This window comes from Physella acuta, unplaced genomic scaffold (genome assembly GCF_028476545.2).
Source record: "Physella acuta isolate Inbredline_101_S28 unplaced genomic scaffold, ASM2847654v3 ptg000730l, whole genome shotgun sequence".
NCBI lineage: Eukaryota > Metazoa > Mollusca > Gastropoda > Physidae > Physella > Physella acuta.
This window is the reverse complement of record NW_026732248.1, coordinates 135,900-143,999: the sequence shown is the minus strand read 5'-3', so window position 1 is coordinate 143,999 and position 8,100 is coordinate 135,900.

Sequence of the window (8,100 nt, the reverse complement as noted above, 5' to 3'; positions counted from 1 at the left end):
TTCAGCATAATAAACGACTATAATACACGAACTTATTTATAGTCTTTTGAACTCACTTAAACGAACGTAGGTGCCAAACTGAACACGGGAATGCCCGGGGCCCCAAATAGCACCCGGTCTGGGCGCCTGAGGACTCACGGATTCGATTCACTTAAAGACTATAGTAACCTTTCTTATCTATACTCTATGGCAATGTATAAAGCGAAATTATGCACCATAGCGCTCACAGGATAGCCCAGGGCGCCAAATTGAACCCTGGTGGGGCGCCGGCGGACGCGCATATTTCAATTTAATGAATAATTATAATACTCCATGCTTATCCGTAAACGGAAAGAAATAAACATATAGGACATGTAGGACCTGGTTTATTAACTGTTATTGATTTTTTTTTAAATAATTAGTAAACAGTAATTTCAGTGTAGTGAATAAACAAAGGGCAGTATTAAAAATACCAACAACATTTGCACTTGATCGATCCCCGCTAATTATGTAATTATTTTTTTCCCAACACCAAAACAAAGTAATAAAAAGTAAATTCTGTTCCACCCGATGTTTTTTAAAGGGAGGAAACCGTGTTTTTTTAATCAAGGGGCGTAATGAGCCTAAAGGACTAAATGCAAATAATTTTCAGACACAATTATAAATTTTATAAACGTGAATAAATATTTTTTTTTAATTTCATGTAATGTTTATATTGATAATTATAATTCTAAGTAAGCGAAATGAAAATTATTTTAAAACACTTCCAATATTAATTTTCAAACTCATAAATTTAGACATTGAGCACTTTAAAAATCTAACACTTGAAACCATGGAAGTATCGGTTTTTCGTATATTCTGTTGTAATCCACGACAAACATAATTTCATACATACAGAATTTTAACTATATATATAGGCAACTTTTCAAACAATTTCTGCCCGGAGTATTCTCAACGACAAGCACAAACACAAAGAAAAAAACACAAACGAAAACTAAAAACGAAAAAGAAAGAACGAAAACGAATCAAATCTAAACGCAAACCCAACCACTAACGCAAACCCAAATCACACCATGCTGGGGCGTCGGCGGAATCGCCTGTTTCAGCATAATAAACGACTATAATACACGAACTTATTTATAGTCTTTTGAACTCACTTAAACGAACGTAGGTGCCAAACTGAACACGGGAATGCCCGGGGCCCCAAATAGCACCCGGTCTGGGCGCCTGAGGACTCACGGATTCGATTCACTTAAAGACTATAGTAACCTTTCTTAACCAGTGGCGGAACTAGAAAAAAGGGGCCACCCCGCAAAAAAAATTTTTAGGCCCCCCCCTATATAAATATATAGGCCTATATATGTATATATGTATATATATATATATATATATATATATATATATATATATATATATATATATATATATATATATATATATATATATATATACTAATAGTTTCGCTGTCTGTCTATCTATCTGTGTATGTATCTGACAAGAACGCTCTAGAAAAAACACAAGCAATTTAAAAACATGCATAGTTAAACGAAAACGAAGTATGACGTCATATAGTAGAAAAAAATATGAAGCCGGAGAGTGAACACAGTAATATGACGTCATTGATTCTCGAGTAAACATTGAATAAAAAGGCAATTTTGTCTAATCTAAGTGGTTTGCGTGAAGAGTTTCTTTCATACAATTCTTCGGGTAGGGGCGAAGCCCCACCCCCGCGTAAGAACGTCTAAGCCCCCCCCCCCCTTCCCCAACTCAAAAGAAATTTCTTCATTGTCTAATCCAGGGGTCTCCAAACTTTTCAGCCCGAGGGCCGCATTAACTATCAAATGTCATTTCGGGGGCCAGAGTTTCTTTAAGGCATCTTCGGGGTTGTGGCACCCCCCCCCCCCCGAAGAACGTCTACCACCCCTCCCCCCAACGAAATATAGTTTATATAGAAATATATACAAATTTCAAGTGTCCACCCCCCCCCCCCCCCCCCACCCGAGGTCCACGTTTGTTCTCAAATTGTTCTTCGCGTATTTCATTCTTGAAAATGTTTGTTCACACAGGTATGTTGTTCGAAAATTTGAAAGGTACTTTGATGCAAACGTTTTAATGTTAGGAAAGTCTTTCTTGTGCAAAAACTTTTGAAAACCCATCCGCCCTTCTTTGAACGTGTCTCTAAGGAAGTCATTTTCTTGCAATTCAATGACCTCCAGCTGCAGTTCATCTTTGCAACTGGTCGCATTTGCTTCAAATGGGCTTTGAAACAGTCTCACTTATTCTGCCTTTGGATCCAAGTCAGAAAACCGCTACTGCCACTGCAGCTGGAGGTCTTTAATTATCTCGTATGTAAATGACGTGGGGAACTCAGTGGTTGCTTCAGCCGTAAAGACCTTACACTGCTGAAAGTGTGTCAAGTTGTTGGCCTGTACTTGTTCCAAAAACATGACAAGTTTGTATCTAAAGGCGTTTAGGTGGGTGTATAGATCAGAAACTAGATTTCACTCTCTTGCCGTTTTAGGTTAGAAAATTTAAATGACTAGTGATGTTTGCAGCAGAGGCCAATTTCTATACCCACTCTTCATCAGACATTTATGGCTGTGACTTGCCTTTACTATCAGGAAGTCACCTATTTCTTTTCTTAGGTACTCTGCTCAGAATTTTCTCACAAAATTAGCAAACTTACTGATGTGAAATATGGTAAATCTTGTGTTATGTTCAGGTCTTCATCCACACCTCTAATGATAACAAGAAGTTGAGATGTGGAACAGCTGCCCAGCGACCCATCCACATCAATTAAAATATGCCAAAACTTGCTTAAATTTTTCGCTGTTTGAGTCATGATGTTTTCACTAATGTCTGCAACACGGCGGGCAATGGTATTTGCAAAGCTAAATTTTCAAATTGTTTTGAATTTTCTGTGCAAAGCTCCTCAGCCACCTCCAACAAAAATTTATTCAGTGGACAAAAAGATCGTCGCGGGCCGGATAAAATGACCTCGCGGGCCGCATCCGGCCCGCGGGCCGTAGTTTGGAGACCCCTGGTCTAATCTAAAAGTGGTTTTCTTGCAATTTCTTTAATGCAATTCTTCGGGTAGTGGCTAAGCGCGACACCAGTGTTTCTTTCAGACTTTTTCCTCCCCGGAGGGGGGAACCTTTTCTAATCTAAAAAGTGTTTAGCGTGCAGTTTTTTTTCAAGCATCTCTTCCGGTAGGGGCGAAGCCCCGCCCAGATTCTTCCCTCAGTTCGTATGATCTACAAATGCGACCAGTGTTTCTTTCAGACTTTTTCCTCCCCGGAGAGGGGTGGGGGTACTTGAAATTTTCGGGGGCGGGGGTAGAATTTTCTGGGAGGGGGCGGACACTGGAAAAAGGATATAATTATATTTCGTTGAATGGGACGGTAGACATGTTTTGGAGTGTGTGTGTGGGGGGGGGGGGGGGGGGCGAAGCCCCCTCCTCCCAAGTAGAGTTGCCTGAAAGAAACTCTTAATGCGACTTTTGTCATGAATGAGATTAGGTGCATGTTTTAGGGATATGTCTATGACTATATTTCGAATAAATTAAAGTACCGAGAAAATAGACAGCACTATCAACCTAGCGCCCGTTGTATCCTTCCTCAACGGGCAATTTTTCTCGTATATATATATATATATATATATATATATATATATATATATATATATATATATATATATATATATATATATATATATATATATATACTCAAACACAACATACGAACATAGGATACTTATTCATGCTGGCCTGTTCGTGTTATGAGAAATACGTGGTTTATTTTTTAAATTAAAACAAATTACAACATCATGTCATGAGTGTAAGTGCATTAGTCTATTTTTAGGAAAATCAGTTTTATATTATCTCTGCCGTAAAACCTTTAACCCAGGGGTCGGCAACCTGCGGCTCGCGAGCCGCATGCGGCTCTTTTGATATCAAGATGCGGCTCTCCAGCTCCTTGAACAAATACTAATAATCTTAATAAAAAAAAAATATTTGAAATAAAAATAATGTTAGTGGCTCTTTAAAACAAGGGAAATTTTGAAAATTGTAACTTTTGGCTCTTCCACTTCAAAAGGTTGCCGACCCCTGCTTTAACCTCATATCGGCCAAAAGAATATAAAACATGAAAGCTTTCTGTAAATAATGGTGTTTCGTGTCATGTTTATTTTTATGTTTTTTTAATATTTATTTTATTAATTTTAAATACATTTTCTTTTTATACAGTTTAATTCTTTAGTAAGTAATTTATAAATAAATAATAATAAAGAGAAGTAATTGCTTTTTAATTTGTTTAGTACAAATCTATTAAAACAAGGCTTATGAGCATCACTATTTGACTATTCAAAAAAGGGAAATAAGTCATGCAAGTGGTTTGAACGTTTGCTTATCTTTGATAAGTTTGTAGGAGAAAGAGGACTCGGCTTTCACAGTGGTTTAAAAACGAAGGAAAAATGAGCTTGGGGTGGTGTCTAGAGAATAAAGATAATCCAACCGCAGCTACGGTAATCTTTTTTACAAAACAAACATTAAGTCAAAAATGCAAGAAATTTTTTTTTAACTGTAACAATTTTTTTATGGTCGCCGTGGGCCCCTGAATGGCGTGGGCCCCCCCCCCCCCGCATTGCGGGGTCTGGCGGCACTGTAGTTCCGCCCCTGTTCTTATCTATACTCTATGGCAATGTATAAAGCGAAATTATGCACCATAGCGCTCACAGGATAGCCCAGGGCGCCAAATTGAACCCTGGTGGGGCGCCGGCGGACGCGCATATTTCAATTTAATGAATAATTATAATACTCCATGCTTATCCGTAAACGGAAAGAAATAAACATATAGGACATGTAGGACCTGGTTTATTAACTGTTATTGATTTTTTTTTAAATAATTAGTAAACAGTAATTTCAGTGTAGTGAATAAACAAAGGGCAGTATTAAAAATACCAACAACATTTGCACTTGATCGATCCCCGCTAATTATGTAATTATTTTTTTCCCAACACCAAAACAAAGTAATAAAAAGTAAATTCTGTTCCACCCGATGTTTTTTAAAGGGAGGAAACCGTGTTTTTCTAATCAAGGGGCGTAATGAGCCTAAAGGACTAAATGCAAATAATTTTCAGACACAATTATAAATTTTATAAACGTGAATAAATATTTTTTTTTAATTTCATGTAATGTTTATATTGATAATTATAATTCTAAGTAAGCGAAATGAAAATTATTTTAAAACACTTCCAATATTAATTTTCAAACTCATAAATTTAGACATTGAGCACTTTAAAAATCTAACACTTGAAACCATGGAAGTATCGGTTTTTCGTATATTCTGTTGTAATCCACGACAAACATAATTTCATACATACAGAATTTTAACTATATATATAGGCAACTTTTCAAACAATTTCTGCCCGGAGTATTCTCAACGACTTACCAAAGTTTCCTGGCGATTGAATAATACCAAAAACGTATAGTGTTGGTAATACGATATTGATTAAAGATTAATTCGATCAACAAATGCAATGTCATTAAAGTAAAAAAATTAGTAGAAAAACATTGAAAAATAATAGACTTAGCTTGTTGTAAAAACGCTGTAGATGGGATTGGAGGGAGGGCATACAGTTTGGAGTGAGTTGCAGGTCTGTGTGGTGGGGTAGGTAATTACTCAGTCAGTTAAGGTTTGTAGCGATGCATGTAAATTTAAAGGTGTCGGATATTTCGTCTCTCACAAAAGAGTCAAAGTTCAAGTTATTTATAGGCTAATTCTCTCAATGGCTTGTCCGGCAACGCGACTACGCCTGTAGTGTTATTATTACGGATAGCTCTTGTTTGACCCCCCCCCCCTACTGAATCCCACTGCCTGTACAGTAAGAAAGGACTGAGGCCGTTTTAGAACTTTTATTTATTTCTACAGTAGACAAGAAACTGTATTTTCATTTTCTTTTTAAAATGTATTATAAAAAAACAAATATTAAAATTTCAATGTAAAATTTTTAATTTTTTTAGAGAGTAAAGGGCCCCTAAGTACCTTGAGCCCCTATGTCTTGCTCAGAGTTTTTTCCAGGCATCTCTTCGCGGGGGGGGGGGGCTTGGCCCCCCGAAAATTTTTTACCGCCCCCCCCCCCCCCCCCCCCCCACGAACGAAATGAAATTTATATAATTTATATAGAAAATATATACTTTTAACAGTGTCCGCCCCCCCCCCCCGAGAAAGTTTACCGCCCCCCCCCCCCGAAGATTTAAAGTGCACCCCCCCCCCCCCTCGGAGAAAAATGTCTGGAAGAAACACTGGTCTTGCTTACGCTAGCTTTACGGTAAGTACGTCACTGGTGGTCGGCAGCTTCTACAACAAGGTGTTGGGGAAAAAACGTTTATTTTAATGTATTAGGCTAAGCCGAGCTACTTAAATTATCAAACTTAGATGGGTCAACAGCCTAAATTAATTTAAATAAATAGATCTTCTCCTAAGCCAGCGACTAATTCAAAAAAAAATATATAAATCAATAAACAGATTTAAATCAGTTGGCAAAGAGGAGACTTTATACGTTCAAACAAAATGGCTGGTATCTAGTCTTTTTTGCTTCTACTCTGGTAAAAATTGCATGTGGTTAAAAGATCTTACGAACACAATATCCCAAAGGAAAAATATCTCAATGAGAAAAGAAAGAGCTTTCAAAATATATACACCTAATAGAGTTTTTAATTTCACTTCGTTCAAAATACACAACGAAAATCTAACTCCTAATTTACTATGTGTAGATGAATATTAAATCCGGTTAAAATGCCGATTCTGGATAAAATTCCGTTTTTCAATGACATTTTTCGTTTCCGGTTAATTTTGAAGTTAAGCTGGTGATTTTGGTTTTGGTTTCGGTTTAGAAAACAGGCAACATTATCAAAATAGCGCCTGTTGTTTTTCTCCCTTAATGGGCCATTTGTCTAGTCTATAATAATAGTTTCGCTATTCTCTCTCTCTTTGTGCCTGTCTGTCCGAAACGCTCTAGAGAAAACACAAGGACATTAAAAACTTTCACAGTCAAACCAAAAACGAAAATTCCCACCACCGGATGTCACGTGGAACAAATAGGAAATTTTCAAAACGAAACGATTCGCGATAATACAGACACTAACATTACCGCCTAATTTATTTGTCTAATCTTAAAGTGGTCTGCATGTAGAGTTTCTTTTAGGCATCTATAGTAATGGTGGGGGGGGGGGGGCAAAATATATACTTTTACCAGTGTCCGCTCGCCCTCCCCCTCTCCCGAACGAAATATAATTTATATAAAAAATAAATACTTTTGCTAGTGCCCCCCACCCCCCAGGAAAATATATTTTATATGTTTCAATCTATCTATATATATAATTCTCCTCTTCGAGCCGTTAGAAAACAAGCTGCAAACGCTCTCCCTACCTCCCCACCCCTACATGGTTTTAGTGAGCTGTGTTCACTCTAAATGTTTACAAGCAGAGCCAACGCTTTTAAACGTAGGGGGGGGGGGGGGGGAAGGGGGGGAGGAAGGGGGGGGGGGGTTATGGTCCTTAACGAGCTACTTATAGTGTTTTAAAGAAATATTTTCAGTGTCAGCGTTGGTACTGTCGAATTCACAAATTATGAATTATTGAAAATTAGAAACAACTAAATAGCGGCGTATGTTATGCCGCGGGCCGGCTCGTATATATATAATTCTCTTCTTGAAAACGCTAGAAAACAAGCTGTAAGCGCGCTCCCTACCATCCCACCCTTACATGGTCTGGTGAGCAATGGTTCACGCTAAATGTTTACAATCGTAGAGCCGGGTTTAGTGACGGCTATTAGTGGCAGATAATTTAGTTTGAAACTATTTTAAAGTTAGGGGAGGTAACTAAGAGGAGGCTGCTTTCACGGGGGAGGGGGTGTAGGGGAGGGGTTTGGGGAAAGGAGGGTGGGGTAGTATCATTCTTAACGACCTACTGATAGTGTTTTAAAGCAAATATTTTCAGTGGCAGCATTGGTACTGTCGAATTTACAAATTATGAATAACTGAAAAGTAGAAAATAAAACAAGTAAATAGCGGTGTATGGTATACCTCGGGTCGGCTCGTAAAATATATATTTCGCTATAAAGA